Raw genomic sequence first — 10,405 nt, forward strand, 5'->3', positions numbered from 1 at the left:
GCGGAGCTCCAGGCTGCCCTGCTGCCGTCCCTGTCTGTGTTGTCTTCCCTAGCAGTTGACTGGAAGGTGAGCACTGGCCGCACGCCATGTAGCCGTGTTGTCTCCAAGGGCGAAAGCAGGAGGAATGGTGCCTTCATAGCCCACCCAATATTCCATAACAGAGTTAAGGAAAATATTTCTCAATGAATTCTCAGTGAAAGATCAGAAGCAGCCAGTGTCCGCATCAGTCTACGAGCATTGGTATTTTCTTGAAATTTGTCAGACCAACCTAACTGACACCTAACACACATTTGCAGTTGTTCTTTTCACACTGTTGCTCATTCTCAGGGTCTGCTTTGTCTCCAGGCAGATCCATTCTCTTTCAGGACAGCCTTGCTCTTTCTGTCTGTTTCACTCACTGAGGTGTTGGAGTAAACACTCCCCTTCCGTCTATTCTCAGACAAACACTAGTATTAAGTGTTTGCTACTGATGGGTCTAGAAAGGATTTGTCAAGTGGAAGATGCTGTTTCTGGGGGATTGCTCCCAAGATCCAGTACTTTGGGTTCAAACGTCTCCCAGCTTCCTTGGGGAAAATAACACCAAGGCTTTGTTGCAATATACAAGAAGGAAGGAGTTTTTCCACCCGAGATGGGACTTGAACCCACAATCTCTAGCTTAGGAAGCCAACGCCTTAGCCATTACGCCAGTGAAGAGCAGTAAAAAGAAGGATGGAAATTCCCTCTCAGGATTGCACATTCCTCACATTCACTCAGAAGCCAAATACCCCATTTAATGGCCTTACAGAAATGTCTGCACCCCCTGGAAGCGAGGCAACTGACAGAGCTGAGCAGCACCTTTCTGCCAGCCATCTTTAGAGAAGAACCCCACCCTAGCGTCACCCCTCCCTCCTTCAGCGCCTCCACGGCTGTGGCTCTGAGTGGCAGTAGGATGATTAGGGGGCGAATCTCGGGCTGGAAGGGGGGTAAGGTCGGCCTGTAAGGAGGAACCAGGTGGGGCAGACCCAGGGGGAGGCTGTGGGCTGCTGGTCGGTTGTTGGGATCCGAGCTCTAGATCAAAGCTGCACAGTGACCTGACACCCAGGGTTATAGGGCCGACATAGTGACCCCCTTACTGGCCTCGGTGACCCCCAAACCCTTGTTACTAAGGGCATTGAGGAGTCTCTGTCCATTAATAACTTCTGGGAGCTCCCCAGCAGGCTGCGGGCATCAGCCGCCTCCTGCCTCACAGGTTAGACTCTTGGCGCTGTGCCAGCCGCCCCCTCGCTTGCAGGCCCAGTGTAAGAAGCAGGAGGCCCGGTGCTGGCAGAAGAGGGTTTTGATTAATCGACCTCTGTGTCCTGGGCACAGGACGCTTCCACTCAGTAGCACAGCCGGGGGGAGCAGGGGGAGCAGCTAAGGGCGCCGGGTTCCTCCGGTGGGGGTGTGGAGCAGCCGTTCGTTTTCCTGTTCGCACTCCTCTGCGGTGTGAAAATCGGGGAGGGGAGGCAGAAGCCCCACTTCCCTCCCAACATGACACCCAGTGGGGGAAGCCAGGACAACAGGGTGGGGCGGCAAGTGGTGGCCAGACTCTCACTGCCAGGGTCTAGTCTAGCTCAGGGTCCAGCTCAACTTCCTCCCCGCGCCACTGGCCCCCAGTCCCCTTCCACCACCAGGTCAACCCGGGCACTAGGGCCAGAACGGGGTGAGGCAGCAAGTCAAGCTGAGCAAGGCAGGCAAAAGCGAGTCTTGTCTTCATGGGCCGCTCACAGTGACGTCCTTTTTGTGTGCAACTGCTGCAAAAACCTCCTGGGCAGAGAAGCAACAGGCCAAAATACTGCCACACAGCTGCCAAAGTAGCTCAGTTTGGAGGATGTTCAATGGGCTGGCGGCTATAGGTTGGGGTCCTAGAACTTAACAGTCTGGCTAGAGATTCCTGTGCGTTGACCATATGGTTGTTTCTCGCTGCTTCACCTGATGCCCATAACTTTGGTCCCTGCAGCTGCCACACTCTTCCTCTTGCTCACATGGCATTTCAAGGAAGGAGTTCCAGGGCCAGGCTTCATATTGCCGCTGCAGCCGCGGGACTGGCAGAGCTCCCGCAGGCACGCTGCCTAATCCGCATTACCAGGGGACCTCCTGCAGGCAGCCTGACTGCCACCGTCACAGCGATCGGCAGGCCGCCCTCCGCAGCTGGCCGCCCAGGCACGCGCTTGCTGTGCTGGTGCCTGGAGCAGCCCCTGTCCCTGACCCAGGGCAGAGGATATTGAAGCTGAACATCCAGAGCTTGCAAGATAAAGGAGCAGGGGGTGAGGCCTGGCGGTGTTGGCAGAACGGGAAAGCATCAGAGGGTTCTATGGCAACCAGGGGGATTGGTGGGAGTCAGTGAGGGAGGAGTTGGCGGCTTTGTTCCAGCAGTCGGGCAAACACCACAACATTAAAGAAACCAACAGTGCCAAGTCCTGTGGGATTTCCACAAGAGCATCCAGGCAGGGGAGCCAGTCAGCGTGTGACTGTACGACCGGATCAAGCGACAGCTGGCCGAGTTCCAGGACATGAGGCTGCAGCTGGCCGATATGAGCGGGAGCACCGAGTGAAGGGAGGGGCGGCCTCCCCTGACATTTTTGCAGCCTGCAGGGAATGGAGACAAAGCAGGGGGGATGCGGGGAGTCAGGGAAGGACCCGCGGATCTGGAGGAGGAGAGAGAGTCCCGCGAGAGGAAGCCGCTGGTGGGAAGCAATAAGTGCAGAGTGCAAACCAGCCAGCTGAGAGTCACAGGGGTCTAGAAAATGAAACAGCAGCAGGTCCCATGGTGTAATGGGCAGCACTCAGAACTTTGAATCATGGAATTTGAGTTTAAATCTCAGTGGGACCTCCTGGAGATATGTTAGTTTGCTGCAAAGCCCTGGAGCTCGATGTGTTTGGCTCCCCTTTCTCAGGGTGAACTAGAGTGAGGCTTTTCCCTCCTGCTGGGTGACTGATGCCCACTGGAGATAGGTCTTTGGTCTGGCTGGTTCAATGGGCTGGCGGCTATAGGTTGGGGTCCTAGAACTTAACACTTTGCCTAGAAATTCCTGCGGGTTGACCATATGGTTGTTTCTCACTGCTCCACCTTTGGTCCCTGCAGCTGCCACACTCCTCCTCTTGCCCACATGGCATTTAAAGGAAGGAGGGCCAGGGCCAGGCTTCATAGTCAGGGCTAGGCAGGAGGGAGGAAGAGTCCCAGGCTGGAGCCCAGCACCTGTCCTCCTCTGGGCACCTAGGACAGAGGCGGCTGGTGCTGACAGCTCCAAGGGAAGGTTTAAAAGCCACAGAGCAACCAAGGGCAGGGCAAGAGGAGGGGAGAACCATGCCTATGTGTGGCCAGCAGACAGCCACAGAGACACCCGGCCAGCCTGCTCCCTGCTCCCTGCCATGCCAAACCCCCACCGAAGGCCACTCACAGACCAGCATTCGTTCTGCGGCCGGCCAGCATCACAAGGTGGTTGGAAAGCAGGTGGGGCCTCTGACCGTTCCCACTCAAGGGCTCCTTTTGGCAGTGGGGCAGGAGATATTTGCCCCAAGAGGCTTTTTCCCAGCTGCTGAGAAGCACAGAAGTACCCGGTGTTTGCTCTTGCGGTGAAAGGGGTTAATACGTTTAGGCAGCCTGGCTAGCTCAGCTGGCAGCACCTCTGGCTCTTACTCTGAAGGCTGAAGTTACAATTCCCTGTTTGGGTGCTTGGGGCTCCTCTTCAACGATACAACACACAATGTGCCTAAGCCCCCACCCAGTAACCTGGGGAAACTAACCCTGGCCACTGGGGGCCTCTAAGAGGTGGTACTTTCCCCACTCACAACCACTGAGTGTAGAAAAGAAACTTTAAGAAAAAGGAGGAAAATCACCTTGTATTAACTTGGGAAAACACCACAATGAGGATTCATAACACAACACTATGAGCAAACCACCCCCGCACTGGGCAGTGACCTTTTGCCTCGGGCTCTTAAATCCAGACACCAGAAGCTCTGTGGATGTGCCCCTCCCTTCACTGCACCTCACCCCCAGCTGCTGCCCTGGGTCAGTGAAAACCCAGAGTTCACCTCTCACCTCCTGGGGGGAAAGCCCCTTTCTCCCTCCGCTGTCTGGCCACATTGCCGGTCACTTGCCGTTCCCCCCTGTCACCGCTCTGCTGGCCACCCTCTCTGCTCTGGGACGTCTTGTGGTCCCACCAGGAACGGGGCAGGCTCCCTAAAAGCAGGGCCGCCCAGAGGATTCGGGGCCTGGGGCAAAGCGGGGGAGCAGACATAAAAAAGGTGCCACCTGCTGCGGCGCTTGTACTCACTGGGCGGCGTCCGAGTCTTCAGTGGCGGCGGGTCCTTCACTCGCTCCGCGTCTTCGGCAGCACTGAAGGACCCGCCACTGAAGTGCTGCCGAAGACCCAGACCACCGCCAGGTGAGTAACAATTAAAAAGTCACCTCTAGCCAGGGAAGGGATTCTTGGCCAGGGCTTGCGGGGCCCCTGTGGGGTCGGGGCCTGGGGCAAATTGCCCCACTTGCCACCCCGCCCGGGCAGCCCTGCCTAAAAGTAGCAGCCACCAGAGCCCGGGCTCCTGCCACTCGAGGCCACGCCCCTGCCCCACCTCTTCTCCCCAAGGCCCCGCTCCTGCGCTGCCTCTTTCCCCAAGACCCTTCCTCCCGCTCACTGCTCTCCGTCCCCTCCCCCCCTCACTCGCCCTTACGGTCATTACAAAGTGGCAAGGCAGAGCCCTCCCATGTTTAAAAGCCCTGGGGTGTTGTTCCCCCCTGTTCAGGCACCCCTGGGGCCCTGCACTTCACCCAGCTCTCCCTGATTTCAGCTGTTAGTGAGGGAGCCTCACTGCTAGCGCAGACTGGGCAGTTTCTTGCATGAGAGACACTGTCCCAAAGCAGGACTAATGCTTAGAGCTGGTTATCAGTGATTTCAGACCTGTTGGTCTGCAGCAAGACTCTCCATTGAGTCTGAACCAGCTCTGTTATTACACAGGGAAGAACAAAAGGGTGAAATGGGGCCTGGAACCCTTAAGAAGAATCCACCCCACCAAGTACCAACACTTATCGCTACCTGCTCTCAGCTCAGTTTTGGGGTCACTCCTTGGCTTTATCAACCTAGGGGGTCTCGGAAGATGCTAATTAAAAGGTGCTCCAGTGGTGCAATTGGTTAGTGCACAGTACTTATAGGACAGTGCTGAGAGGAGCTATGCTGAGGTTGTGAGTTCAAATCTTACCTGGAGCACTGGTTTTCATTAACCACATGGCATCATCCCCTCATTTGGCCCTGTAGAATTCCAGCCAAGAGGAGCTGGAGAAGGGGACGAGTTAATAATGCCCCCTTCAATTATTACCTCCTCTCCAGAGCACAGGTCAGAATCTACAATCCTTTCTCCAGCCCTTGTGCCAGGATCCCTCAAGCAGAGTCCACCAGGGCATCTGTACTATTGACAAAGACTAAGTGACAGGGACAAAACACTCAAATCCCACCTGCTGCAGGGAGCCAGGTTTGCTCTTCAAATTCTGTTGTTGGTACATTTCCAGGCCTGGGAATCTCCCACAACAGCATTGAATGGGAAGCTGCCTGCAGAACAGTGACACTGCACAGAGCTCCTGTGGAGGAGGGGTTGGGAATTAGTAACATTTTGAGGATTGTTTGGGAAATGAGCCTTTGCTGACAAGGCTTGTCTCTGTTCATATTTCACCTTCAGGTGTTATGTTGAGGGATCTTTAGTATATTGTTGTGAGGTTAATAACTAGCTCCTCAACTTTATTTGCTCAACTTGAAAATTGGTGTCGCCTGATTTTTGCATCTCCCTGTGACAATACAACTGATACGTGTGGCTTTCTACAGGGGGTCATGATGTTAAAGTTGGGGAATTCAGTCTCTGTACTTCTGGGGGGGGTTGCTTTTTTACAGCTGCCTCATGGCCAGGCACACCGGGCTGTTAGCTGCACCCACTGTCCTTGCCAGGGGCCCCTGCTGAACCCTGGGCGGCTGCACTGCAGTGCTGGGGTGACTCTGCAGGGGGAGAAGCTGCTGTGGAGCAATGTAGAGCAGGTGCAGGAAGGGGACGGGGTCACTATTCACATTCTGAACTGCACAGTTTTCACTCCCAGCCCTACCGGTGCCCCTCAGTCCCGACCCACAGCCCCCTGGTTTTCCCCCAGCTCTAGCGGTGCCCTCACTCCTGAGCTGCAGCCCCCTTGGCTCCCCGCTTTGCTCCCCAGTCACTGCGTGGCTGGTACCCCTCACTCCCGACCCACAGCCCCTGCTATCCCAATCCTGACCTCCAGACTCACAGCTCTGCTGGTGCCCCTCCATCCCAACCCGCAGCCCTCTGGGTTCCCCCCAGCCCTACTGGTGCTCCTCAGTCCTGACCCGCAGCCTCCTGGTTTCCCCCCAGCTCTACTGGTGCCCCTCAGTTCCGACCCGCAGGCCCCTGGGCTCCCTCCAGCTCTGACGGTGCCCCTCACTCCCGACCCACAGCCTTTGCTATCCCAGTCCTGACCTCCAGACTCACAGCTGATTGCTTTGAGAGACTGGTAGTGAGTTGGGTGTGGTGGCTGGAGAAGAGACAAAGTGGTTACTGGTTTATGATTTTCTGTTTGGTTCTTTTGGGTTAGGGAAATAGGGAAAGAAAAATAAGCAAAATAATGAAGAGTGAAGAGCAGAAGAAGCTGGAACTGCACAGGTTGCAAATTTTTGCCCAGAAAGGCTGAACACTGGGCGCTGGGAAAGTGTTAACTAAGAAGCCCCTGGTGCTGAGTGCATCCCAGTTTCAGTGAACTGCAGAGGTGGGTGTCTCAGCACAAGAAAGGAGGAAAATGACTACCAGTGTGGCAGCTACTTAATTAGAGCTGGCCAGACTGGAAGCAGAAGAGAAGGACCAGGAGTTAAGAGACAGAAAAATAGAGGCCCAAATTGAGGCCCAGAAGCATGGACTGGCTGTTATGGAGTGGAAGAGACCAATCCCTCGAGCAGCTGGCTCCACTTCCCCAAAAATCCACAAATGGGAGTGACTATGTCCACGGTATGATGAATCCAGTGATATTGCTGAATATTTCATCACCTTTGAGAGACTCTGCACCTCTGTGAAATCCCTGGTGATCAAAAAATGGTCACATTGGTAGCCAAATTGACTGGAAGAGCTATGGACATATTGAATGAGATGCCTATTGATGATGCTACAAACTATGGTAAATCTAAGGAACTAGTTTTAAAACAGTTTCAGATGACACCTGAAACCTACAGGGTTAAATTCAGGAGTCTTAAGAGGGGATCTGGATTCAGTAATGTGTTATGTAAATGAAATGCTGGATCCGGTGTCCCCTCTGGTGCACAAGTCACAACAGCCAGCAGGCAAAAGACTGGCTCCCGCGTCATTTGAAAGAGCAAGACAAAGCCTTCAAACTCCAACTTTGAAGCAACAGGTCCCAGAGTCCCCCTGAGATCTGAGCTCAGCTCGCACTAGTCAGTGTTCTGACAGCTGAACTTTACACCATGGGACCAGATGGTGTCACAGTCTCTAGACACCTGTGACTCTCAACTGGCAGGTTTGCACTCTGCACTCACAGCTTCTCTGCAGCTGCTCCCGCTCTCTTCTCCCCTTGGCTTTCTCAGCACCTGGCTCCACAGCGCTTCCTGCCAGCCAGAGACTGCGCTTTCTGGGCCTGCTCCTGCAGAAGTGGGCTTCTATCCTGCTTCCTAAGGACTGAGCAGGCGAGAGGGGCCTTCCCAGGAAATTGCTACGGCTTCTGGGAATCCATGTGTGGCTCTGGACATGCCCAGGAATCATTTGGCTCCTGGCACACAAGACAACTTAAAAGCTGAGTGCTTAGAGAGGAGCGACTCAAACCCTGGGCTCCCAGATTAAGAGCCTGATGCTTTAACCAACTGAGCTAACCAGACTTGTTGGCAGAATCTCCTCCTTTTACCACAAGAGCGAGCAGGCAGGCAAAAGAGAGGCAAAAAAATCTCCCAGCAACCCCTCCTCTTTTTCTGCACAGCCACTGCCTATTAGCAGGATTCCTCCTCGTCCTCCTCCCTCAGTGCGATGAAATCTCCACACCTAGACAGCCGGCCCATCCACTGCACCCCAATCCCCATGCCTGAGCCTCCCTGCCAAAGCCCTGCACCTGGCCCCATAGAATTAAGTCTCACGTCTCGCTGGGAACTCGACTTCTTGTGCCCAGAGAGTCTCAGCCCCACTCAGTAGATGTCCTGAGAAACACAATGTCGTTTCCAAAGAAGAGCTTAGACCCCCTCATCATGTGGCCTAAAGGATAAGGCATCTCCCTGTGGATCAGATGATTCAGGATTTGAGTCCCCTCGTGGTTGTGCTCACTTTGGGCTGAAAGTCCTGCTCCCTTCAGGGCTGGAACCTCTTCTTGGCCGCTCAGGCCAATGCTCTGGCTTCAGCCAGAGCCCCGGGAAGGAGTTGGGGGTTGGGCGTCACAAAGGCTGGGGCATGAGCCCCAGGTGCTTCCAGTCTCGCCTTTGCCCTTCCTGACTTGCCAAAGAACATTGGCGGCTGCCCGGGCTAGCGTGTGGAGCAGTTTCCCTCTTCCAAATGTGCCCCTGTCCCTGTTCTTAGGGCTTGGCAACACTTGTAAGTTAGAGCGCATTAAAGCAGCCCTAACTCCTGAGGTGTCCACACTCGCAAGGTACATGGAGCGCCTGGGCTCTGCCGCTGGAGCTCTCCTGGTAATCCACCTCCATGAGAAGCATAAAGCTCACTGCGCCTCGGCTGAAACGCCTGGGCATCACTGCACTGTGATTGGCTTCCGGAAATGTCCAATAATCCCCTGAAGTCAAGTGCCCACTCTGGTCATTGTTTTGAAATCAGCTGCAGACATGCGGAGATCCCCTTTCAAAGCTCCGTTTCTGACAGCCGGCTGCTTATCTGCTCTGGGACAAAGCAACCATTAGTGTGGAATGCTGCTGTTGTGAGTGTGTGTGAGGAGGGGGGGTCTGCTGCTGTCCGAACACACAAGACAGCATGCTGACACACTCTCAGCCCCCCAAACACACCGTCGCTCCCCCCACGTACACACAACACACTCCCTGTCACACTCCACCCCCGTCCCCCATTTGAAAAGTACGTTGCAGCCACTTGCACGCTGGGATAGTTACCACACTGCACTGCTCTCTGTGGCATTGCCAGAGCTGCTAATGTGGCCACTCCAGTGCGCTTGCAGCTGTCAGTGTGAACACACGGCAGCGGTTTCCCTGCTGTGGTTTCACTCCCAGCGCTCTACCTCTGCAAGTGTAGCCAAGCCCTAAATTTGCCAGACCAACCGAACTCAGTAACTGCCCCCCCCACGTGCAGGGAGTAGGGGCACCGTGGAGCACACGCCGCACTTGCTGGCTCAGCCTGGTGCATGCTGGGGTGGCCACCTCCCCATTGATGAGACCTGGTCCCACCATCTCCGTGGAGCTCCAGTCTGCCCTGCTGCCGTCCCTGTCTGTGTTGTCTTCTCTAGCAGTTGACTGGAAGGTGAGCACTGGCCGCACGCCATGTAGCCGTGTTGTCTCCAAGGGCGAAAGCAGGAGGAATGGTGCCTTCATAGCCCACCCAATATTCCATAACAGAGTTAAGGAAAATATTTCTCAATGAACTCTCACTAAAAGATCAGAAGCAGCCAGGGTCTGCAGCAGTCTACGAGCATTGGTATTTTCTTGAAATTTGTCAGACCAACCTAACTGACACCTAACACACATTTGAACCTCTTTTTTTCACACTGTTGCTCATTCTCAGGTTCTGCTTTGCCTCCAGACAGATCCATTCTCTTTCAGAACAGCCTTGCTCTTTCATTGAGGTGTCAGAGTAAACACTCCCCTTCACTCTATTCTCAGACAAGCACTAGTATTAACTGTTTGCTACTGATGGGTTTAGAAAGCAATTGCCAAGTGGAAGATGCCATTTCTGGGGGATTGCTCCCAAGATGCAGTACTGTGTGTTCAAACATCTCCCAGCTTCCTTGGTGAAAATAAGACCAGGTTTCTTTGCAATATACAAGAAGAAAGGAGTTTTTCACCCCAGATGGGACTTGAACCCACAATCTCTGACTTCGGAAGCCAATGCCTTATCCATTAGGCCACTGGGGCTCTTAACCATGCATGAAAGAGGGATGGAAATTCCCTCTCATAATTGCACATTCCTCACATTCACTCAGAAGCCAAATACCCCATTTAATGGCCTTACAGAAATGACCAACCTAAGAGAAGCCCCACTTCCCTCCCGAAACGACGCCCAGTGGGGGAAGCCAGGACAACAGAGTGGGGCGGCGAGTGGTGGCCAGACTCTCACTGCCAGGGTCTAGTCTAGCTCAGGGTCCAGCTCAACCTCCTCCCCGCGCCACTGGCCCCCAGTCCCCTTCCACCACCAGGTCAACCCGGGCACTAGGGCAGGAACGGGGTGA

The 10,405-nt window shown here is 54.6% G+C and overlaps 1 non-coding gene across 1 annotated transcript; it reads right to left on the minus strand.

The window, feature by feature from the left end:
• Positions 1–10,018: 10,018 nt before the first annotated feature.
• On the minus strand, positions 10,019–10,091 carry TRNAR-CCG. Its single transcript has one exon. It is a non-coding gene; the product is annotated as a tRNA-Arg (tRNA).
• Positions 10,092–10,405: the final 314 nt, after the last annotated feature.

This window comes from Mauremys mutica, unplaced genomic scaffold (genome assembly GCF_020497125.1).
Source record: "Mauremys mutica isolate MM-2020 ecotype Southern unplaced genomic scaffold, ASM2049712v1 Super-Scaffold_100434, whole genome shotgun sequence".
Taxonomy (NCBI): Eukaryota; Metazoa; Chordata; order Testudines; family Geoemydidae; genus Mauremys; species Mauremys mutica.